The following is a 25488-nucleotide window of genomic DNA, read 5'->3' as shown; positions in this document are numbered from 1 at the left end:
GAAATGGTAGCTCGGAGGCCAGCTTCCCGGAGGGCGAGTTCATGCGAGAGTTCTGTTGTACAGGACTCAGATGAGGTGGTCTTCAGAAGAACGGTAATGGGCATGCACAGCGAATTGATAGGTGCAAGAGTAGGCATTTGGGTGTTTTATGCAATGTTCATGTAAAGTTTCTGTTAACGTGTTGTCAAACATTGAAACCTTTATTTCAACACTTTGCTTTCTTGGACAGATTTGTGTGCACCTTTGGAAGTGGCTTAGTGAGTTGCAGTGAATGGTGAGACATAGCAGAACCCCCCGCAATGGCAATGAGTGTGGCTTGGACATTGTAGGGATGGTTTATGGAATTGGTGTGGAGTGGTGTCAACCTGGCACATCAAGTGGCAGCCAGGATGTACAGTATTAAGCGAAGTAAATCTAGCCATGGTGAAGCCTTACCTGGCCTCCCGGGCAGCAATGTGGTCAGGTGCTGATGCCCTCTGTCCTGTGCAGCACAGGTGATTGCAGAGAAGGTTGGTGGTGTTGTTGGTGCTGCTAGTGTGCCTCGTGCTGCTAGTGTTGGGGCTGATCATGGTGGGATTCCGGGGACCAAGGTGAGAGTGTATAAAGGGCACCCATGCTGATGGAATAGATGGCAGATGAAGTAGAGATGACAGAGGTGATTTGTCAATGGTGAGAGGTGTGATAAGGTCAGACTTGATGGAGACTTGTGTAAAGACTTGCAGCATTGTGAATCTGTTGTGGAAATGCAATGAGGAAGGGTTTGTGGCTGAGGAAAGATATCTCTGTAAGGTGGGAGCTTTTATTTTACATTTGAAGCTGTCAACTCAACAGCTGATTCAATGGCCACTGAACTCCTGCCTCAGCTTGACAGACGTGGTCTACAACCAGCGTGGACCCCGTGGGCAAGCTATCAAATGCAGAAGGTGAATTTAAATTCATTCTTAAGTGGCTCTAAGTAAGCCACTAATTACCTGAATTTGGTCCCCCGCTGTGAACTCGCCGCTGCCTGTCGGGTCTGCTCAGCACTGACAGAGCTGACATCGGGGAAAGGCATGTGGCAGTGGGTTCCTAATTCGCTGGGGGAAAAAAATACTTTCCCACCCGACCTGCCACCGATCGTGCCCGCTGATCCTCAGAAAATCCAGCCCAAAGTCTTCTGTCCAAGATAGTTAACATTACTGTTAGTACAAAAAACATGCAATTTTCCAGCCACTAAGAGTGACATTTGCCAAAATAGGACATGCATTTCTGTATAGCCTTCCCCTCAAAGAAAAGAAAATCAATTACATTGAAATGATGTATTAAATGGAAAGGGGAGGACAGAGACATATAATGTGAACCCCCCCAACATCATGTCCAGCACCTTGGAGTTCACAAATGTAAAACCAAACTCTCATTTCAATCTGTCATACATACTGTTTCTGTTAGTGCTGGCACTTTAGGAAAGAAGAAAATGTTCAATTCTTGACAACTGTCAACCCTCACCTTGATGAAAAAGAAACGGTAAACATATAGGGGCAGAAATTCCGGCCTCCCAGGTCCGTACTGAGTACGTACGCATGCACATGCGTTGAAAACTGGCTTTTCCGATCTGTCAAGCTGGAGCTTGACTGATCTTCCGTATCTCGGCAGCCAGGACATTTGCAAGGGCAAGATTGCGGTATTTACCCATATCTTGCCCGGCAAATGTCTTAAACTCATGCGGCTGATAAAAGTAGGCTAGCCTACTTTTACAGGTATAAGAGTTTTAAACCACACTTAAAACATAAAAAATAAAAATTTTTAAACTTATTTTTAAAAACCCTGCCCACTACGTTAAATTTATTTTAAAGCATAATTTTAAAAACTTTTTTAAAAATTAATTAATTAAAATTAATGTTAAATATGTAGTGTATTTTTTTATTTTTTATTAAAGTTTTGTGTATTGAGGGGGTTTCTCATTCATAATAATGGGAACTTAGAGTTCCCATTATTATGAATGAGAACATACTTTACCCAATTGGCTGCCCAGAGCCATGTGACTGCAGCTCCAGCCCTGCGCATGTTTTAACGTGCACGCGCTGCGATGCGCAGTCTGTGAGGGCCTCAGGACCGGGAACTCGCGTGGGCGCAGCAGCTTCAGGTAAGTGCACTTCTTTTTTAAGTTGTTTTACCTGATCGCCCGCAGGAAGCAGCCGACCGGGATTTTGGGCCATTGTTATTTCCAATAAAAAGAGTTGTTTATATAAAGTAATTTACTCATGCAGAACAAATGCTAGAGATGATTACTACTACACTTGTCGCTAAAGGAAGGAGTGTTTCTGGGGAGCTAATGGTTTCCATTTAATGTGGAACTGTTTGCAGTATTTTTCTGGAACATTTAGCACCCAGTCGTCCTCACTTGCTGTTGCCTTAAGCAATATGCAAGTAAACGATAATTAGTATATAGAACACAGAGTATTGAAGCATCTACTGTTAAACACAAGTACAATACTGTTAGCCAAATGGAAACATGTACCTAATGTACAATTCAGGTTTGAAAATTACTTATTAAAAATTAAATTGTTTAGTTTGTAACATTTATCTTCTCAGTTAATAAAGCAAGCAAGTGTAAATTGATTATTGACTTTAAATAAACATAAAGGGCACACATGAAAACCATACTGTTTAAAAGTAACTGCTTTATGGAGTTACCAAAGTTAATTATTCATAATTTCTAACTGATTCCTTGGAATTCTGTTCCTTAGGTAACAGCAGAACATTTTAGAAAAGAATAGGAATATGCAACAAATTTACATAAAACTGAAACAATTCAATTATGGCTGGAGCCAGAAACAATTATTTTAGAGTCAAGCTTGTGGTTCAGAATCATAAATTGGGTCCACATGTAATGAATAAGGTGGAAAAGAAGGATGGATCAGCCTTTTCCAATAAAGGAAACTGTCAGCAATGTGATGGCCCTATATGATTTGGCAGTGAATGAGTGTACTGGGTAAGCAGCAATCAACTTTGTGCATGAAACTGCCTTTCTTCGGCTTACTATCCTCATATCTGGTCTGGTGAATTTTACCAAATTCATTTCAAAGTGATACAACTAACCTAAATTCTGATTAATCAATAACCATACCTTAGTTCTTTCATTTGAAGCAGCAAGGAAAATCAATTCAGATAAGGGTATTGAAGTAATGCCAAAACCCATGAGAGTCTGAGTGCTCTAGTATCTGACAAAACTCGCGTTTACTCATAAACCAAACTCTATTGGGCTTTGAATTGTTTATACCGAATAGTTTTGAAAATAGGTTGAAAATCATTAGCAAGATATGCAGAATATTATCAGAAACACCTACTTACTGTACAGATGACTGGAAAAATGTTAAGTGATGTAGCACCTACGAGATTAATAAACGAACTATAACTTCAACCACTAATTTTTTTTAAATCTGGGCCCTCAGACCATTCTCTTTTAATTTTTTTTTTCTTGTTTTTTTCTACCTGGGTTCTCTCTTTAAATAGCTCAATTCTTCTTTCTTTTACTCATACTCTTCTTAAAACCTCATTCTCCTCTATTTTTCCCCAGCTTCTCTTACATTTTAATAATTTGGCATTCTGCTTTTTCCTTTTCTCCTCTGTCTCTAATTTTTAAAAGTCCCATTCTCTTCTGTTTTCCCACCATTTCTTTTTATTGGCCCCTTTCTGCACATTACTTTCTTTGCTCTTCTTTTAAAAACCCCATTCCCTTTTACGAAGCAGAAAGGGATGATTTTTAAAATCTGTATCTTCGAACTCCCATGTGCAATGCCATGGGAGATCTACGAGAATATTCAGTCTAGCCTGCACTTCCCTTTTGTCACATACTTCCTGTGTCATAATTTTGTCACGTTTAGGTGTCATACATAGCTGTAACATGAGGCAATTACTTTTAATTGTAAGGTATGTGTATTTACCTTTCAGTCTTCCCAGTGCTAGGTGACATGAATGACCCTCCATCTCTGTCCCGCAGGTCACTTTATCTAGGTGGTGCTGCAGGAGTATTTAGGTAGGCTTATGTTTATTTAAATTTATTTCTTTTTAAACTTAAGTTTATTTAAGGCTTCACGCTACCTCTCTTTAGTTTAATGTATTTATATTTAACTTTATTTATTTTACATTATTTAAGTTCTCAGGCTTCTTCTCTTCCCCTCTTCCAGTTTGTTTCCCTCTTGGGCTTGCCAATGTTTCCAAACTCAGGACAACCTCATCGGACTTCCAATGCTATTGCCTACCTGCTCCACTTATTAACGATACTCACTTTCTGCTATTTTCCTGCCAGTCAGGACCAAATCAGTTCTTTGCCTGCCTGGTCATCCACCATGTCCTTCACCTTTGCCAATTTCTCAGCACTAAGCTAGTAACTAAGCTAGTAACTAAGCTAGAAGGTGAGTGGTGGGGTAGGGGTGAGGGTAAATATAAGCTACATTCTATTTATAGCTTGATAGGCACTTAAAAAAAAGATTGCTGGATTCTCAGCTTAGAACTGATTTTGCTACTTGGTAGCTGACCTTTGGCCAATCTGATGCAGGAATGGAAAACGAGGATGGAGAGGGAATGGGATGTCAGGGAGAGGGGATGGAGAGGGGAAATAGGAGGACAGAGTGAAAAAGAGAGGAGAGAATGAAAGAAGAGATGAGCAAGAGGGAAGGGAGAGGGGATGGAGGAATAGCTAAAAGAAAACAAAAGGGAATGGAGTGAGGATGAGGGGGAAAGAAATGGGTCTGAGAGGGGTTGGAGGCATGTAAAAGGAGGGGAGGTAATGGGCGCAAAGCGTATGAAAGGATAGGGGGTGCAAGTTGAAGGGGAAAAGGAAGGAGAGAAGAGGTAATGGAGTGAGGGTATGATCGGAAGGGGAGATAGTAGTGAGAAGGGGGAGGGATAAAAGTGTGGTGAGGAACAGGGCAACAGGTGCAGGGCAGGATTCAAGGACTAATGGAAGTGAGGGAGTCGGGATTAAAATGGGTTATGGGACTGCAAGAGCAAAGATGCTAAAGTGTCACCCCCTTCTCATTGCTCTTGCAGAGAACCGGCACAGACTTGATTGGCCGAATGGCCCCCTTCTATGCTGCAACCATTCTATGAATCTTTCCAGCTCCATTCTACATCTTGGATAGTTCCCTCTCCACACTCCGAATCAATGCTCCTACAGCTTTCCTCCTGGGAACAGTGACCTGGCTATACTACCTGCAAATATTGAGTGCAGACATTCATGGCTCCTTTCCCCTTGTGGCCTAGTCCCTTCACCCACTAGTGGGAAATTTGCTCTGCAGCCCTCAATGTCTCCCTTCCCTGCCACGCCATACCACCCACCATCATCTGGAAAGGAAAGAAGCAAAACAGAACAGGAGAGTAGAAAAAGAAATTAAGAGAGATACAAAAGAGGAAGAAAGTATAAGAGAAGAGACAGAAGGAGGTTATAATACTATGTTAGAAATTCACCAATTCGGGCTATCACCGTTTTTTTGGTGCTAATCGTGGTTACCGTCTTCTTTATATCAGCGAAATACCACTATAAAATAAGCTCGCAAAATTCGCTAAATGGTAAATGGTGACAGCGGTAAAAAACGGCATTGCACAACCACATTTTTGTGCGCCCAAATCAAAACTACCGAAGTTAAAAAAAAATGGACATTCTACGCATGCACAATTTTTTGGGGGTCGATTTTTTTCCTGCGATCCTGGTCATGTGTCAGGGTGTGCTCGCGCATGCGCAGTACATCCAGGGCTGAAGCAGCCATTTTTGAGAGTTAATTTAAACAGCAGGATCGAAGACAGCAGAGTTGAGCACAGTTAAACAGAAATTAAAAATGCAGGGTGATTTCGAAAGGAAGAGGGCCAGGAAATTCAATACTGACGTAAATGAGGCCCTCACTACTGCTGCAGATGGAGGAGATTTCAAAGATGGGTCATGCAAAACCCCCCCCAGCTGGTGTAAAAGGTCTGTGGAAAAGTGTGGCTGAGGAGGTTTCCTCAGTTGACTGTATCAAGAGGGAGCACGTAGTGTCGGAAAAGGTGGAATAACTATTGCGAGGTCGTCAGAGTAAGTAATATTTTTATTGATGCACTCCAATTACTTAAATTGTAAATGTGACACATGTTGGTATCGGTAGGCTTAGTGTTACACCTTATTTGCCATGAATGATCGTCACACATTATAAAAACTGCTTTTTGACATCTTAAAAGATGTTTCTGCACTTCGATGTCTTCCCCATGAACCACGTGCAACTACCAGGACTGTATTAAATGCACACAGTGTGGTATAAGTGCTTTGATGACTATCTGTGTGTGCCACAAGAGCAGAAGGGCCCTCTGGTAACCATGTGTATTGTCATCTTTGCAGGGAAAGTTGTCGCACAACCGCCGGGAGCAGCGACGCACAGGCGGTGGTCTGGCCAAAGTATTCCAACTCAGCCAGCTTGAGAGTTGCATGGCAGGTTTGATGGGTGCCTCGCAGCGATCAATTACCCATGGGGGTGCTGAGCCCTCATTTGAGAGTGAGGATAAGTCCTGAAAAATCCATGGTCTTGGTTGGGTCAATATTATACACTGTCTGTGGGCCAGGGTTTGGGTAATGCGATGTACGGTCTGTCGGCGACATGTAATGCAGTAGTGGCGGTCCTTCAAATGAGCCTGCGCTATGTAATCCTACTCATGTCACCCTGCCCCCTGCTCTGCTGTTAACCAGTCGTCTGTTGTTTTCTATTTTGAAGATGTGGATTCTGAGACTTCACATCCAGGAGTGGAAGCCCCCACCTTGCCGGATGCTACGGTGGAGGACACAGACATCAGCCAAGCTGAAGAATCTCCACGGGAGGAGGATCAAAGCATTAATTTGATGGGGGGGGGGGCGGAGGTGGGTGTGGGGGAGCCCACACAGGCACCAGTTCATCGGATGAGGACACCACATTCCGTGGTTATCCAGCATCCGAGGCCCCGGGTCCAAGTGGGTTGCAGCAACAAACACCCAGGGTTGAATCCTGTATGTTCCATCTTTCAAGATGGTGTCATTAGCACCCTGTGTGTCGTGAGTCCGACCTGGTAAGACTGGATTTTTTTCAGGCGGGTTTTATTGCCGGCGGTAAAAATGACGATATCGGCGAATTTTGCAAAAACGGCGATAGCGGAGCATTACACAATGATTGCCGTCATAAAAACAGCAACAACAAAAAAGGCGGACGATCATTTTTATCGCCGGCGCTAAACCACTAGCGAAACATGCAAAATGGCGCTACATTTTTTTACCGCCAAAAAACATACCTTTACTGCTGAAAAATGGCGGTAAAATTGGTGAAAACCTGCCGAATTTCTAGCCCATGAGTTTGTGTTTCTAAATGATTTGAAAAGGAGCTAAAGGATGAATTTTAAAAAGGTAATGTTTTATATTGTAACTATTTTTTTTACGTCAGTAAGAGACACATACAAATAAAAAAGGCAATTAAAGCATCTGTGTTTTACTTTGTTTATATTGAGAATTCAAAAATAATAATTGCTTACATAAAGAATTGTTTATACTTATGATTTATCTAGCTGATGGAAAAGGGAAACACTATTTAATATCCAGGAAGAAATAAAAAAACACTTGCTTTACTATCTCTGGGTAAAAGGTTTAGAATCTCTTTCCAAATTATTTTCCTGCAAGTTTATGTTCCTTCTCCATTTCCACAGTGTTGTCCAACCCCACTCCCCCATTCCCTGCATTGATACAGAATAATCTCTGATTCACGGGATTTGAGTATCGGAGCAGGGAGGTCTTACTGCAGTTGTACAGGGCCTTGGTGAGGCTTCACCTGGAATATTGTGTTCAGTTTTGGTCTCCTAATCTGAGGAAGGACGTTCTTGCTATTGAGGGAGTGCAGCGAAGGTTCACCAGACTGATTCCAGGGATGGCTGGACTGACATATGAGGAGAGACTGGAACAACTGGGCCTTTATTCACTGGAGTTTAGAAGGATGAGAGGGGATCTCATAGAAACATATAAGATTCTGACGGGACTGGACAGGTTAGATGCGGGAAGAATGTTCCTGATGTTGGGGAAGTCCAGAACCAGGGGACACAGTCTTAGGATGAGGGGTAGGCAATTTAGGACTGAGATGAGGAGAAACTTCTTCACTCAGAGAGTTGTTAACCTGTGGAATTCCCTGCCGCAGATAGTTGTTGATGCCAGTTCATTGGATATATTCAAGAGGGAGTTAGATATGGCCCTTACGGCTAAAGGGATCAAGGGGTATGGAGAGAAAGCAAGAAAGAGGTACTGAGAGAATGATCAGCCATGATCTTGAATGGTGGTGCAGGCTCGAAGGGCCGAATGGCCTACTCGTGCTCCTATTTTCTATGTTTCTATGTTTGATGAGCAATTTTCAAAAGAATGTTGAAAAACTTTTAAAATATTTAATTTAATTAACCTTACCTATAAAATTGTCCTTTGTGTCTTTGTGTCATTTTATTTGTAAGTCTAACTTCTCTCTTTAAAAAAAAAAGCTGCTGTCGCTATGCTTTTCAGAGCTATAATTTCCAATAAATAGCTGACTGGGCTGACAACTACACAAAACACTGCAAGTCTCAGAATGCCGAGTCTAAGGCTGAATTTTCGCTACCATTCTACCCCATTTTTTTGGCATCCGCTGTTTTTTTTGGAGCAAACTAAAATCTGCAAGTTTCGCCAAAGTTTCTACACCATCATAAACTACTGACGGTCGATTTTTATTTTAGTTCCCAATTTTTTGATATCACTGGGAGTGCCGGCTACCGGCAGCACCATTTCTGGCCATTTAAGCGAGTTTGGCCAACTTGGATTTTTTCAAAAACGGCACAGTGTACTGTTCTAAAAAATCTTACCTGAACTTAACAAAATTGGCGCAGAGAAGACGCCATAGTTTTAGCGGAGCTAAGTCAGCTTTAGAGGGAGGGAAGAAGACACGGCAGCGGGGGCGGGGGGCCTTTCGGCCCGGGATCGGAGCGGCAGCAGCACCAGGGGTGGAGGGCCTATCGACTCGGGATAGCGGCAACACCGGGGATGAGGGGCCACTTGGCCTGGGATAGCAGTGGCACCGGCACCGGGAGGCCATTCGGCCTGGGATAGCAGCGACCTGGGGGGAGCGGGGAGCCATTCAGCCCGGGATAGGAGTGGCACCGGGGGGGGGGGGGTGGCGGGAGGCCATTCGGTCCGGGATAGGAGCGGCACCAGGGGCAGGAGATCATTTGGCCCAGGATAGCAGCAGCACCAACCCCGGGGGGCCATTCGGCACAGGTTAGCAGCAGCACCGGGGCTCTACAATCGCTTATGTCTGGCTGCATCTTGTATGTTTCACTTTGCAGCCTCAGCCCTTCAGTGTGACCCTCGTTACCCTGGCAACCTCAGTTTTTTGGCACAGACCTTAAGCTCCACTCACAGAGCTTAAGGACAATCTGCGCCGTTCCAAAATGAACGTTTATTCTGGTGAAACTTGCAACATTTTTTGGCGCGGTCGGCCACTAAAAAAAAATCGGATGTACCTCTGCAACTGCTCCAAAAATCAGCAATGTGGAAAATTGACCCCTAAGCATGTGCAGTGTGGAAAATGTACCAGCATAAGTAGCATGATACAAAATCTGGTGGTGTCAAAATCTGCATATTCTATATACCAGTAGAACAATTCATCTGATTTTCACCTTTGTGGTTTTTCTTTTATCATTTAGCTCTTATATTTGATCTCTGAATGTCCCTGTGTGTGTGTGGGTGACAAAGAGGGCACTATTCTGTTTATTGCTTCTTCCCAAAATCCTTGCACCACCATGTCTCAAAACATTCAGAAATCTTGTGGAACTAAATAAAATAAAGGAACTGGGATCCTATCATGCAATAATCCAAATGTGCCAGCTACAATTTTTGACACCAGCAGTAATGTTCAGACAGATGGAAAGATGCACTACATTGGCTTTTCTAAAACAACAATGCAGTTCAGTCACCCTTCATTCACAAAATCATCACAATCTTTTCACAATGACAAACAATTTGCTTCTGAGTGGGTTACATTCCTGATCCGAAACTGTATCACAGGTAGAGCTAATGGTTTTATTTTATTCGTACTGGCTGTGCTTAGTTATTGATTTTGTAAAAAGAACCCCAACTCAAAATACAAACAGTGACCAGTCACACGATTATTATAATATCCCTCACAGTTAGATATATGTAATAGAGCTCCCACTAGTGGACTAGCGGCCGCCTGAGGAAAAGAGTGTTCGAAGACCAGGCCCCCAAATCTGCCACCAAGCTCATGGTCTGCAGGGCTGTAGTAATACCAGCCCTCCTGTATGGCTCAGGAACATGGACCATGTACAATAGACACCTCAAGTCATTGGAGAAATACCACCAACGATGTCTCCACAAGATCCTGCAAATCCCTGGGAGGACAGACGCACCAATGTTAGCGTCCTCAACCAGGCCAACATCCCCAGCATAGAAGCACGACCACACTTGATCAGCTCCGCTGGGCAGGCCACATTGTTCACATGCCAGACACGAGACTCCCAAAGCAAGCGCTCTACTTGGAACTCTTTCACGGCAAACGAGCCAAAGGTGGGCAGAGGAAATATTACAAGGACACCCTCAAAGCCTCCCTGATAAAGTGTAACATCCCCACTGACACCTGGCCAAAGACCGTCCTAAGTGGAGGAAGTGCATCCGGGAGGGCGCTGAGTACCTCGAGTCTCATCGCCGAGAGCATGCAGAAATCAAGCACAGGCAGCGGAAAGAACGTGCAGCAAACTAGTCCCACCCACCCTTTCCCTCAACGACTACCTGTCCCACCTGTGACAGGGACTGTGGTTCTCATATTGGACTGTTCAGTCACCGAAGGACTCATTTTTAGAGTGGAAGCAAGTCTTCCTTGACTCAGAGGGACTGCCTATGATGATGATGAGTGGACTTCTGTTCCACCTAGTGGACTACTGATGTACTGCAACTACTTATGTAAATACAATAAAAGGGTCATGTTGCAAAGTCACATGATGACAGGTTTTCTGTGTAAGAACCATCTTGTAGAGTGTGCTTGTTAGTGATGTCGTAAGAATATATCACATTGGCTATGAGGATAGGATTTCTGGATTCCCTAGCTGAAATTTTTGTTGGTGGATGATTCTGCCCACCAACAGAGGTTCTTTGTTTTGCAGAACAGCTAAAAATCGAAGGGAAATTTCAAGCACACTTGGCTGAACTATCGACCTTGCCAGAGTCCAGATGGCATGCCTATGGGAATAATAGGGTGCTTGGGTGAGTTCCATTATGGCCGAGAGACTTTCAGGGTGTATGTGGAGTGGCTAGAAATGTTTTCCACTGTGAATAGTAGCGTCGAAGTCCCCGATGAAATGCATAACCAGGTGGTTTTAGAAAGAAAACAGGCTATTTTCTTGACTGAAGCAGACCCCGAGGTGTATGAAACCCTGAAAAATGTGCTTGTCCAACAAGCCAAAGGACACGCCACTGACAGAGATCAGCACTACAGTCCTGAGCCCCTGGAAATTGCTGAAAGTTATCATTTTGGAATATGAGATCAATTCATTGATGAGGGTAATCTGTAAGTACATTGTGGCTTTAAAAAAGCTATATATTCATTGTCATTTTTGAAACTTTCGAAACTTTCATGATTGCTTCGTTTGTGGGATGAAAAATGAAGCAATCAGAAGAAAATAGTTGACAATCCCTAACTTGACTTTTGATTTAGCTTGTCAGACAGCTATGTCAATGGATATGGCGACCAATACTCCGAGAATTTTGCGCCAACTGAGTCGTCAACTGAGGTGAATCGCCTGCAGGTTAAAAGGAAAAGCAGTTGGGCCCCAAGGCCTCAGCAACTGGCCACGGTAACAGCACATGGAAGTTGTGCTATCAGTGTCTGGGACAACACATTGCTCAAAGCTGTCCATGTGAAGGCAGAGTGTTTCTGCTGCAAGAAAACTGGGCATCTTGCAAAGGGTAAATCAACTTTCAATGCTATAAGTAGAAATCACCAGAGACTACATAGCATTGAAGAGAAGCAACAGGATGAGGAGGTTCTGGTGATATACCACATCGGGAGCATGAGGATATCTAAGTGATTCACGATGTATCGTCATCCAAGTAGATGCTGCAGGAACCAGAATACCCATGGAAATCGACACTAGTGCATCCGTGAGTGTAGTACCAGAATCGCTATATCTCAACAAGTTGAGTGATTTTCGACTGGAGAAATTAACGATAGAGCTGCGAAGCTACGAAGGAGAGCAAATCCCTGTGGTAGGACGTATCACCATACCGGTGAAATACATGGATCAGTTTCAGAGCTTGCCTCTCATAGTAGTGTAGAAGAATAAATTAATCAGAGGGAAATGAATCAAGTAACGTTAAAGCCATAAGCGAGGTTTACAGTAAAGACAGAAAAGATGCGTGTTGAACTCGACACTCTGAGAACAGAATACTGTGGAGCCTCTGCACTATTTAATCAGTTTGTTGTTATCAAGGCTAGAACAAAGAGCAAAACAAATGGAGACAGGGTGAATTCTCCTTAGAAAGGGTGATAGCTGAGGTCAAAGAACTCTTAAGAAGATAATATCTGGCATTTACCCAGTATAAACATAGAAACATAGAAAATAGATGCAGGAGTAGGCCATTCAGTCCTTCGAGCCTGCACCACCATTCAATATGATCATGGCTGATCATTCACCTCAGTACCCCTTTCCCGCTTTCTCTCCATACCCCTTGATCCCTTTAGCCGTAAGGGCCACATCTAACTCCCTCTTGAATATATCCAATGAACTGGCATCAACAAGTCTCTGCAGCAGGGAATTCCACAGGTTAACAACTCTGAGTGGAGAAGTTTCTCCTCATCTCAGTCCTAAATGGCCTACCACTTATCCTAAGACTGCGTCCCCTGGTTCTGGACATCCCCAACATCGGGAACATTCTTCCCGCATCTTACCTGTCCTGTCCGGTCAGAATCTTATACGTTTCTATGAGATCCCCTCTCATCCTTCTAAACTCCAGTGTCTAAAGGCCCAGTTGATCCAGTCTCTCCTCATATGTCTGTCAGCCATTCCTGGAATCAATCTGGTGAACCTTCGCTGCACTCCCTCAATAGCAAGAACGTCCTTCCTCAGATTAGGAGACCAAAACTGTACACAATATTCCAGGTGAGGCCTCACCAAGGCCCTGTACAATTGCAGTAAGACCTCCCTGCTCCTATACTCAAATCCCCTAACTATGAAGGCCAACATGCCATTTGCCTCCTTCACCGCCTGCTGTACCTGCATGCCAACTTTCAATAACTGATGAACCATGACACCCAGGTCTCGTTGCACCTCCCCTTTTACTAATCTGCCGCCATTCAGATAATATTCTGCCTTCGTATTTTTGCCACCAAAGTGGATAACCTCACATTTATCCACATTATACTGCATCTGCCATGCATTTGCCCACTCTCCTAACCTGTCCAAATCACCCTGCATCCTCTTAGCATCCTCTTCACAGCTCACACCGCCACCCAGTTTAGTGTTATCTGCAAACTTGGAGATATTACCCTCAATTCCTTCATCCAAATCATTAATGTATATTGTAAATAGCTGGGGTCCAAGCACTTAGCCCTGCGGTACGCCACTAGTTACTGCCTCCCATTCTGAAAAGGAGCCGTTTATCCCAACTCTCTGCTTCCTGCCTGCCAACCAATCCTCTATCCACGCCAGTGCATTACCCCCAATACCATGTGCCTTGATCTTGAACACCAATCTCTTATGTGGTACCTTGTCAAAGGCCTTTTGAAAGTCCAAATACACCACATGCACTGGTTCTCCCTTGTCCACTCTACTAGTTACATCCTCAAAAAATTCCAGAAGATTGGTCAAGCATGATTTCCCTTTCATAAATCTATGCTGACTTGGACCGATCATGTCACCGCTTTCCAAATGCGCTGCTATTTCATCCTTAATAATAGATTCCAACATTTTCCCCACTACTGATGTCAAGCTAACCGGTCTATAATTACCCATTTTCTCTCTCCCTCCTTTTTTAAAAAGTGGTGTTACATTAGCTACCCTCCAGTCCATAGGAACTGATCCAGAACCGATAGACTGTTGGAAAATGATTACCAATGCATCCACTATTTCTAGGGCCACTTCCTTAAGTTCTCTGGGATGCAGACTATCAGGCCCCGGGGATTTATCGGCCTTCAATCCCATCAATTTCCCCAACACAATTTCCCGTCTGATAAGGATATCCTTCAGTTCCTCCTTCTCACTCGACCCTCGGTCCCCTAGTACATCCAGAAGGTCTTTTGTGTCTTCCTTCGTGAAGACAGAATCAAAGTATTTGTTCAATTGGTCTGCCATTTCTTTGTTCCCCATTATTAATTCACCTGAGTCCGACTGCAAGGGACCTAAGTTTGTTTTCACCAATCTTTTTCTCTTCACATATCTATAGAAGCTTTTGCAGTCAGTTTTTATGCTCCCGGCAAGCTTCCTCTCATATTCTATTTTCCCCTTCCTAATTAAACCATTTTTCCTCCTCTGCTGAATTCTAAATTTCTCCCAGTCCTCAGGTTTGCTACTTTTTCTGGTCAATTTATATGCCTCTTCCTTGGATCTAACACTATCCTTAATTTCCCTGAGCCACCTTCCCTGTTTTATTTTTACTCCAGACAGGGATGTACAACTGTTGAAGTTCATCCATGTGATTTATAAATGTTTGCCATTGCCTATCCACCATCAACCCATTAAATATCATTTGCCAGTCTATTCTGGCCAATTCACGCCTCATGCCATCGAAGTTAGCGTTCCTTAAGTTTAGGACCCTAGTTTCTGAATTAACTAGTGCAGCCAGGGCCAAGTACACAGCACCGTGGGTGGCTCAGCTGCACGGGAGCGGGAGGAGGAAGACGACAGGAAGAGCCATAATGATAGGAGATTCAATAGTTAGGGGAGCAGATAGGCGCTTCTGCAGCAGCAAAAGTGACATCAGGATGGTGTGGGGCCTCCCTGGTGCAAGGGTCAAGGATGTCACTGAGCGACTGCAGGGCATTCTGGGGAGGGAAGGGGAACAGCCAGTGGTTGTGGTCCACATTGGTACCAACGACATAGGTAAAAAGAGGGGTGAGGTCCTGAAAGCAGAGTTTAGGGAGTTAGGAGTAAGATTGAAAGCCAGGACCTCAAAGGTGGTAATCTCGGGATTACTGCCAGTGCCAAGTACTAGTGAGGGTAGAAATAGGAAGGCTAGTCAGATAAATACATGGCTGGGGCATTGGTGTAGGAGGGAGGGCTTTAGTTTCCTGAATAATCGGGACCGTTTCTGGGGTAGGTGGGACCTGTACAAGTCGGACAGGTTACACCTCAACAGAGACGGGACCAATGTTCTCGCGGGTGGTTTTGATAGTGCGGTTGGGAGGGCTTTAAACTAGCTTGGCAGGGGGATGGGAACCCAGGAGAGGGCTCTGAGCTAGTTAGAGTGGGTGAGAGCTCAGATGAACAGAACTCCAAGAAAGAATGCAAAAGGCAGGAGGCAACAGAGCAGAGTAGCACTGGGGTAAGTGTAAACCACAAGGTGATAGGAAGGGACAATATGTATGAATATAAAGGGGCTGCAGAAGGGGTCAAAACTAAAAATCATGGTTTAAAAACTAGTATTAAAACACTTAACCGAAATGCATGCAGCATTCGAAACAAAGTAAATGAGTTTACGGCACAAATCATTACAAATGGGTATGATTTGGTGGCCATTACTGAAACGTGGTTGCAGGGTGGCCAAGACTGGGAATTAAACATACAGGGGTATCTGACAATTCGGAAGGATAGACAAGAAGGGAAAGGAGGTGGGGTAGCTCTGTTAATAAAGGATGATATCAGGGCACTTGTGAGAGACAATATTGGCACTAATGAACAAAATGTTGAATCATTGTGGGTGGAGATTAGAGATAGTAAGGGGAAAAAGTCACTGGTGGGCGTAGTTTATAGGCCTCCAAATAATAACTTCACGGTGGGGCGGGCAATAATCAAGGGAATAATGGAGGCATGTGAAAAAGGAATGGCAGTAATCATGGGGGATTTTAACCTACATATCGATTGGTCAAATCAAATTGCACGGAGTGCCTTGAGGAGTAATTCATAGAATGCATACGGGATTGTTTCTCAGAACAGTATGTTACAGAACCTACAAGAGAGCAAGCTATCTTAGATCTGGTCCTGTGTAATGACACAGGAATAATAAACGATCTCCGAGTAAAAGATCCTCTCGGAATGAGTGATCACAGTATGGTCGAATTTGTAATACAGATTGAGGGTGAGGAAGTAGTGTCTCAAACGAGCGTACTATGCTTAAACAAAGGGGACTACAGTGGGATGAGGGCAGAGTTGGCTAAAGTAGACTGGGAACACAGACTAAACGGTGGCACAATTGAGGAACAGTGGAGGACTTTTAAGGAGCTCTTTCATAGTGCTCAACAAAAATATATACCAGTGAAAAAGAAGAGCGGTAAGAGAAGGGATAACCAGCTATGGATAACCAAGGAAATAAAGGAGAGTATCAAATTAAAAACCAATGCGTATAAGGTGGCCAAGGTTAGTGGGAAACTAGAAGATTGGGAAAATTTTAAACAACAGCAAAGAATGACTAAAAAAGCAATAAAGAAAGGAAAGATAGATTACGAAGGTAAACTTGCGCAAAACATAAAAACAGATAGTAAAAGCTTTTACTGATATATAAAATGGAAAAGAGTGACTAAAGTAAATGTTGGTCCCTTAGAAGATGAGAAGGGGGATTTAATAATGGGAAATGTGGAAATGGCTGAGACCTTAAACAATTATTTTGCTTCGGTCTTCACAGTGGAAGACACAAAAACCATGCCAAAAATTGCTGGTCACGGGAATGTAGGAAGGGAGGTGCTTGAGACAATCACCATCACTGGAGAGGTAGTGCTGGACAGGCTAATGGGACTCAAGGTAGACAAGTCCCCTGGTCCTGATGAAATGCATCCCAGGGTATTAAAAGAGATGGCGGAAATAATAGCAGATGCATTCGTTATAATTTACCAAAATTCTCTGGACTCTGGGGAGGTACCATCGGATTCGAAAGCAGCTAATGTAACGCCTCTGTTTAAAAAAGGGGGCAGGCAAAAGGCAGGTAACTATAGGCTGGTTAGTTTAGCATCAGTAGTGGGGAAAATGCTTGAAGCTATCATTAAGGAAGAAATAGCGGGACATCTAGATAGGAATAGTGCAATCAAGCAGACGCAACATGGATTCATGAAGGGGAAATCATGTTTAACTAATTTACTGGAATTCTTTGAGGATATAATGAGCATGGTGGATAGAGGTGTACTGATGGATGTGGTATGTTTGGATTTCCAAAAGGCATTCGATAAGGTGCCACACAAAAGGTTACTGCAGAAGATAAAGGTACGCGGAGTCAGAGGAAATGTATTAGCATGGATAGAGAATTGGCTAACTAACAGAAAGCAGAGAGTCGGGATAAATGGGTCCTTTTCAGGTTGGCAATCGGTGGTTAGTGGTGTGCCACAGGGATCGGTGCTGGGACCACAACTGTTTACAATATACATAGATGACCTAGAAGAGGGGACAGAGTGTAGTGTAACAAAATTTGCAGATGACACAAAGATTAGTGGGAAAGCGGGTTGTGTAGAGGACAAAGAGAGGCTGCAAAGAGATTTAGATAGGTTAAGCAAATGAGCTAAGGTTTGGCAGATGGAATACAATGTCAGAAAATGTGAGATCATCCACCTTGGAAAAAAAAACAGTAAAAGGGAATATTATTTGAATGGGGAGAAACATGCTGCAGTGCAGAGGGACCTGGGGGTCCTTGTGCATGAATCCTAAAAAGTTAGTTTGCAGGTGCAGCAGGTAATCAGGAAGGCGAATGGAATGTTGGCCTTCATTGTGAGAGGGATGGAATACAAAAGCAGGGAGGTCCTGCTGTAACTGTACAGGGTATTGGTGAGGCTGCACCTGGAGTACAGCGTGCAGTTTTGGTCATCTTACTTAAGGAAGGATATACTAGCTTTGGAGGGGGTACAGAGACGATTCACTAGGCTGATTCCGGAAATGAGGGGGTTACCTTATGATGATAGATTGAGTAGACTGGGTCTTTACTCGTTGGACTTCAGAAGGATGAGGGGTGATCTTATAGAAACATTTAAAATAATGAAAGGGATAGACAAGATAGAGGCAGAGAGGTTGTTTCCACTGGTCGGGGAGACTAGAACTAGGGGGCACAGCCTCAAAATACGGGGGAGCCAATTTTAAACCGAGTTGAGAAGGAATTTCTTCTCCCAGAGGGTTGTGAATCTGTGGAATTCTCTGCCCAAGGAAGCAGTTGAGGCTAGCTCATTGAATGTATTCAAATCACAGATAGATAGATTTTTAACCAATTAGGGAATTAAGGGTTATGGGGAGCGGGCAGGTAAATGGAGCCGAGTCCACGGCCAGATCAGCCATGATCTTGTTGAATGGCGGAGCAGGCTGGAGGGGCTAGATGGCCTACTCCTGTTCCTAATTCTTATTTATGTTCTTATGTAACTGTGTCACTCACAAACAGCTTATAGTAGTAGAAAAAATAGACTGCAGGGGCCAGCTAGGAATCACATAGCATGGCACGAGATAACAGGAGATAACAGATTGAGGACACTCTAGCTGTGTTGTTAAACCTATTCAAGGATGAAACAGTCACACAAAACAAATGGGTTTGGAGGAGTTCACAGAAATGATGTAGCACGTGACTAATCAGATGAGGGGCCACAGAATTAAATTGCTGGAATTGTATGTACTGATGAAATCACTGGAATCATATGTACTAATGAAATAACTGTAATTGTATTGACCAATGTAATCATAGTAGGTAGGCGACGACTCGTGACATGTTAAGGGAAACAACCAATGGAACACTTCTGCGCGTAGCTTCATGATTTTGTATGTATTTTGACTGTATAAAAACAGTAACCCAACGATTGTTTGAGGAGGATGGCTGGTTTGCGTCACCGAGTTACTGAACTCGTGTTGAAGCTGTCTCTCCCTCGATCGAGTACTTTATAATAAACGATTCTTTTCTGCAAAACAAACTTGAGTTGAGTATCTCTATAATACTCCACAACAGTAGTGACAGGAGACAAGCCTGCCTTGATCGACAGAAATTGGTTGGGATCACTGAAGCTGGATTGGAATGAGATTTTTTGTGTGGAAACAAAATTTGCATCAAAAGATGACGTCATCAAGCAGTATTGAAGGTGTTCCGTGAAACAGACAGTCCGATCCAAGGCTTCAAGGCGAATGTCAAAGCAGAAAGACACTAAACCAGTTTACTGTAAGCCACGTCCTGTACCATATGCACTCAAGGAGAAAGTTGAGCAAGAACTCAAAAGACTAGAAACTGAGAACATTATCTCTAAGGCAGATCTAAATTAATGGGCTACACCCATTGTTGTTGTAGCTAAGTCTGATGGGTAAGGTAAGGTTGTGTGGTGATTATAAAGTAACCGTAAACCAAGTTCTCGTGGGTAATCTACCCAATACATCGCCAAATGTAGAAGATTTGTTCACAACGCTGCCAGGTGGCCAGATCTTCTCAAAGTTAGATCTGACAAGTGCTTACTTACAACTTGAGCTAGATGAGGAGTCTGAGTTAGGCAGACAAACAGTTTGAAGTTGTAGAGAGTCCACGTGTAGATCAAGGGTTGCCCTTGGAGAAAAACTCTTCTCAGGCTCAGCCTAGAATGAGTCTAAGTTCGACACCAGGTTTTGAAAGTTCTGTTCGAGAGCAAAGGTATCCTCTTCGAAGCAGAAAACTAGTGGTTAAGTTTGATTTGTAAATATGGAAAAATAAGTCCATAATCTTTTGTTATGTAAAACATGCAAGTTATGTATAATGAATATTTTGTTATGATTACTTCTTCATTAAGGAGGGAGAAGTGTAATAGAGTTCCCCTAGTGGACTACTGCTCCACCTGGTGGACTACTAATGTATTGCAACTACTAATGTAAATACAATAAAAAGGATCATGTGGCAAAGTCACACGAGACAGATTTTCTGTGTAAAAGCCATTTTGTAGAATGTGTTTGTTAGTGATGTCGTAAGAACATATCACAATATATGTGACGAATAATATATAGACTAAGTCACATACTGTATGTCATATTGCATCTTGATCCTTATTGGGTTGCATAGTTCCAGGGCAATACATATTTTACTGCCCCAATTTATAAAATTATATTTCTTCTATGAGTACAAAGTCGTTTATTTCAATGGGGATCTATGAATGCAGTCTTTATAATGCAGCACACTACCAGAATGAAAGCAGTTAATATAATGTGTTGTGACATCATATTATTTCTAGATGTACATTACAAGAAAAATGGCTTTTCAGAATGTTCTCCTTACTCATTTGTACAATTCTAGAGGGATAGAATTGAATAGTGGATAAGTTATGTTAAACTTGTATCGAGCCTTGGTTAGACCATTCTTGTAAACAGTACAGTAAACAGTTCTGGTCTCCATATTATAAAAAGGATACAGAGGCAATGGAGAAGGTACAAAAAAGATTTACTAGAATGATACTAAAACTGAGAGGTTGAAAGATTGAACAAGCTGGGACTCTTTTCCCTAGAAAAAGGAAGATTGAGTGACCTGATAGAGGTCTTTAAGGTCTAAAAGGTTTGATAAGGTAGACATAGAGATGATGCTTCCAATTGTGGGTGATACCAGAACTAGGGGCCATAAATATAAGATAGTCACTAATAAATCCAACAGGGAATTCAGGAGAAACTTCTTTACTCAGAGAGTGGTTAGAGTATGGAACTCGTTACCACAGAAGTATTTAAGGTTTTTTTAATATTCATTCCTGGAATGAGGGCATCGATGGCAAGGCCAGTATTTATTGCCCATCCCTAAATACTCGAGAAGGTGTTGGTGAGCCACCTTCTTGAACTGCTGAAGTGTGCGTGGTGAAGGTACTCCCATCGTGGTTTAGGGAGGGAGTTCCAGGATTTTGACCCAGCGATGACAAAGTAACGGTTATACATTTCCAAGTCAGGATGGTGAGTGACTTGAGGGGAACTTGGAGGTGATGGTGTTCCCATGCACCTGCTGCCCGTATCCTTCTAGGTAAGTGGTAGAGGCCATGGGTTTGGGAGGTGCTGTCGAATAAGCCTTGGCATGTTGCTGCAGTTCATCTTGTAGATGTTACATACTGCAGCCACGTTGTGCCGGTGGAGGGAGTGAATGTTTAAGGTGGTGGTTGGGATGCCAATCAAGCGGGCTACTTGTCCTGGATGGTGTTGAGTTTCCTGAGTATTGTTGGAGCTGCACTCATCCAGGCAATTGGACAGTATTCCAATGGTGAGGGATTCGGCGATGGTAATGCCATTGAATGTCAAGGGGCGGTGGTTAGACTCTTTTTTGTTGGAGATAATCATTGTCTGGCTCATGTGGTGCGAATGTTACTTTTAAAAATCATAAGAAATAGGAGCAGAAGTAGGCCACCTGGCCCCTCGAATCTGCTCAGTCATTTAATAAGATCATGGCTAATCTGATCATGGACTCAGCTCTACTTCCCTGCCCACTCCCCATAACCCTTTATTCCCTTATAGCTCAAAAGTCTGTCTATCTCCGCCTTAAATATATTCAATGACGCAGCGTCCACAGCTCTCTAAGGCACAGAATTCCATACATATACAACCCTCAGAGAAGAAATTCCTCCTCAGCTGAGTGGAAATATCCTCTCTGCATCCACCTTGTCGAGCCCCCTCATTATCTTGTATGTTTCGATAGGGTCACCTCTCATTCTTCTGAACGCCAATACGTATAAGCCCAACCTACCTTCATAAGTCAACCCCCTCATCTCCAGAATCAATCTAGTGAACCTTCTCTGAACAGCCTCCAATGCAAGTATATCCTTCCTTAAATACGGAGACCAAAACTGCACACAGTACTCCAGGTGTGACCTCACCAATACTCCGTACAATTGTAGCAGGACTTCACTGCTTTTATACTCAATCCCCCTTGCAATAAAGGCCAACATTCCATTTGCCTTCCTCATTACTTCCTGTACCTGCATACTAACTTTTTGTGTTTCATGCACAAGGACCCCCAGGTCCCTCTGTACTGCAGCACTTTGCAATTTTTCTCCATTTAAATTATAATTTGCTTTTCTATTTTTTCTGCCAAAGTGGATAACCTCACATTTTCCCAAATTATACTCCATCTGCCAAATTTTTGCCCACTCACTTAGCCTGTCTATATCCCTTTGCAGATTTTGTGTGTCCACCTCACAATTTGCTTTCCCACTCATCTTTGTATCATCAGCAAACTTATCAGCCTGAATGTCGTTCAGGTCTTGCTGCATCTGGGCATGCATTGCTTTATTATTTGCGAATGCAACTGAACACTGTGCAATTATCAGCAAACATCCCCATATCTGACCTTATGATGGAAGGAAGGTCATTGATGAAGCAGCTGAAGATAGTTGGGCCTAGGATACTGCCCTGAAGAACTCCTGCAGCGATATCCTGATGCTGAGATGATTGGCCTCCAACCACCACTAACATCTTCCTTTATGCTAGGACTGCAGCCAGGGGAGAGTTCCCCCCCCACTCCCGATTTCCATTGACTTTAATTTTACTAGGGCTCCTTGATGCACACACAGTCAAATGCTTTGCTGTCAAGGGCTGTCACTCTCACCTCACCCCTGGAATTCAGCTCTTCTGTCCATGTTTGCATCAAGGCTGTAATGAGGTCTGAAGCCGAATGGTCCTGGCGGAACCCAAACTGAGTATCGGTGAAGCTAGATGAGCACATCAGGGAGAAAGGAGTGGAAGGATATGTTGATGAGGTTAGATGAAGAAAGGTGGGAGGAGTCTCGTGTGGAGCATAAACACCGGCATGGGGCCAAATGGCCTGTTTACTTTGCTGCAAATACTTTGGAAGAATATAGCAAAAAATAGTTGAGTGGTGGTCCTAAAATTCACTGCAGTCTTTTTTCTGGATTTTCGCTGTTAGGCAGGATGATGTCATAACGTGTGCAAAGTTTTACAGCTATTACCTGAATGATGTTATAATTTAGTAATTTGGTTATATCACCTTTGATTAGCATACATTCAAGCACATAAATTACTTTGCTATTTAATATACAAGGAGTAATTTTCTGACTTTGCACTCCCAGTGGAGAATCATATCTGTCAGGAGCATATATGGGGAATTTGAGGAGTACTGTGCAAATTTTTGCAACTAGTTAACTTACTGGTTGGAAAGTTATTCACAGTGTAACCCTGAGTTTCTAACATGAACTCCATCAGGAACGCAAAGCCAGAAAATTGCACTAAGCGCTCAGAGATTAGTCAAAATAATCAGAAACAAGACGGATAAAGGTGCATATTCACCAAAACAACCTTTAAAGCAGCACTTACAATCATTACTTCAGTAACTCCAAACAAGTCACACAAGGTCATAGATTTCATTTAAGAATGAACAACTGCTTATTTTTCCACTGAAAGAAGGAGATAAAAAGAAGTAAATAAGCAAGAGACAGAATAATAGTTTTCTCTCCTTGCAACCTCCATGTACAGATTAACTAGTTTTCATGAAAAAAATGTTTGAAGAGGGAGAAAAGTCAAAAAAACACATCATTCACGTGCAAGTGATACAATTACATGTTTTCCTGTGATTTACATTATTGTGTTCTGTATTAAGAAAACTGAGAAACATTTCCTAAACAGGAAAGTAAAAAGAATGACAAAGACAGCTTCTCTAAACAAGGCAAAGAGGAATAGGACTAAGCTGGACCGATGTTTATAAATTAAACCCTGTGGTCAATGAAAGCGCATGTTATGAAAAGGACTTCCAACTAAACCTCTCCTTCACCACTGTCGGTTCCACAATTATCATCATGGTAAGTAAATGCTTCATTTACATCAAAACCTGCATTTTCTTTGGCACCACAATTATCAGCAAAAATGTGGCAGGATGTTCTGCCTGCACTAGCATTGACCCCAACTTAGTTTGCAAGTAGTATTTTCTCAGTAAGCTCCAGGCATTGGAATCTCATAAGCTATTAGGGATAGGCAATAAATTCTGGCCTTTCCAGCGATGCCCACATCCCATGAACGAATAAAAAAAATCTGAGAGCTTGTTGTTTCATAACATACCTGCTTGGAAAAGCTTGAAATCACCATTCATCAAACTAGGAGGTTCGCTGTTTGAAAAATAGCACGAGGTCCAGGGCTTCTCACGCCTGAATGGAGTTGGGAGTAGGGGAAGAATCAACATGATATCAGGGGGAGAACTCGTTAGGTCGGCTCAAAACGCAGCAAAGGTGCATGGGATGGCTACAAGTTGCATGCCAGAGGACTTTGTTGAGTTTACTGTCCAGGGATGCCAGGGTATTAGCACTGAGGGGGATTGGATGATATGTAACGAGTCAACCACATCCGAGTGTTTGGGAAAAAGCAGAGAGGAAGCTCACACCTCACTTTACAGACTGAATTTTAAAAGGGTCTTTATCCAGGGAGATTCAGCTACACAGGAAGTGAGAAAGCAGTTCTGCACCACACTTTGTTTCAGATAACAACAACTTGCATTCATATAACACCTTTACTGTAGTAAAATGTCCTAAGGAGCTTCACAGGAACGTTATCAGACAAAATTTGACACCAAGCCACGTAAGGAGATAGTCAGACAGGTGACCAAAAGCTTGGTTAAAGAGGTAGCTTTTAAGGTGCGTCTTAAAAGAGGAGATATAGAGACGTGGAGAGATTTAGGAAGGGAATTCCAGTGCTTGGGGCCTACACAGCAGAAGGCATGCCTGTCAATGGCAGGGCGGAGGAAATCAGGATGCACAAGAGGTCAGAATTGGAGGAACTCAGAGTTCTCGGAGGATTGGAGGACTAAAGGAGGTTACAGAGATAGGGCGGGGCAAGCACTGGAGGGATTTGAACACAAGGATGAAAATCTTTAAATTTGAGGTGTTGCTGGAGCCATTGAGCCAATGTAGGTCAGTGAGTTCAGGGGTGATGAGAGAATGGGACTAGGTTAAAGGTACTATATAAATGCAACTTATTATTGTTGGCTCCCTTCCCCTCTTCAATCGGTTTCATTTAGGAACCAATTTTCTCCCTGCTCTTCCACTTCCCCATACACAACTATCTAATTTTGATCATAACCACACAATCAAACTCAAAGGGAAAGATGCTTTGCGTGGTCCATCCTTCTTGAACATTATGGCTCTATTTTTGCAGCAACTTGCTTCAGAAAATTATTTTCCAGCATGGCAAGCTTGCACTGCTGTGAGAGATTTTACAATGAAGCCTTTATTAAAATTACTAGCAGACAGGATTGGAGAAACAATTATGGCACTGCATTGCAAGTTGTATATAAAGTAGGATGTATTATAAAACACTTTGCTTCACAACCAAGTCACTTCAAACAGGTCTGTGATGTAGATATTTGATTAAGTTTTGTAACAAATCCAAGACTGGTTAGCT

At 42.9% G+C, this 25488-nt stretch overlaps 1 protein-coding gene across 10 annotated transcripts in view; it reads right to left on the bottom strand.

Annotated features, from left to right (window-relative positions):
- lekr1 (Leucine-, glutamate- and lysine-rich protein 1) overlaps window positions 1-25488 on the bottom strand; it is a 424197-nt gene that overhangs the window by 302196 nt on the left and 96513 nt on the right. The window lies entirely within an intron of this gene.

This window comes from Pristiophorus japonicus, chromosome 6 (assembly GCF_044704955.1).
Source record: "Pristiophorus japonicus isolate sPriJap1 chromosome 6, sPriJap1.hap1, whole genome shotgun sequence".
Lineage (NCBI taxonomy): Eukaryota > Metazoa > Chordata > Chondrichthyes > Pristiophoridae > Pristiophorus > Pristiophorus japonicus.
Note: the sequence above shows the minus strand (reverse complement) of the source record. Positions and strands in the feature narration are given on the sequence as shown.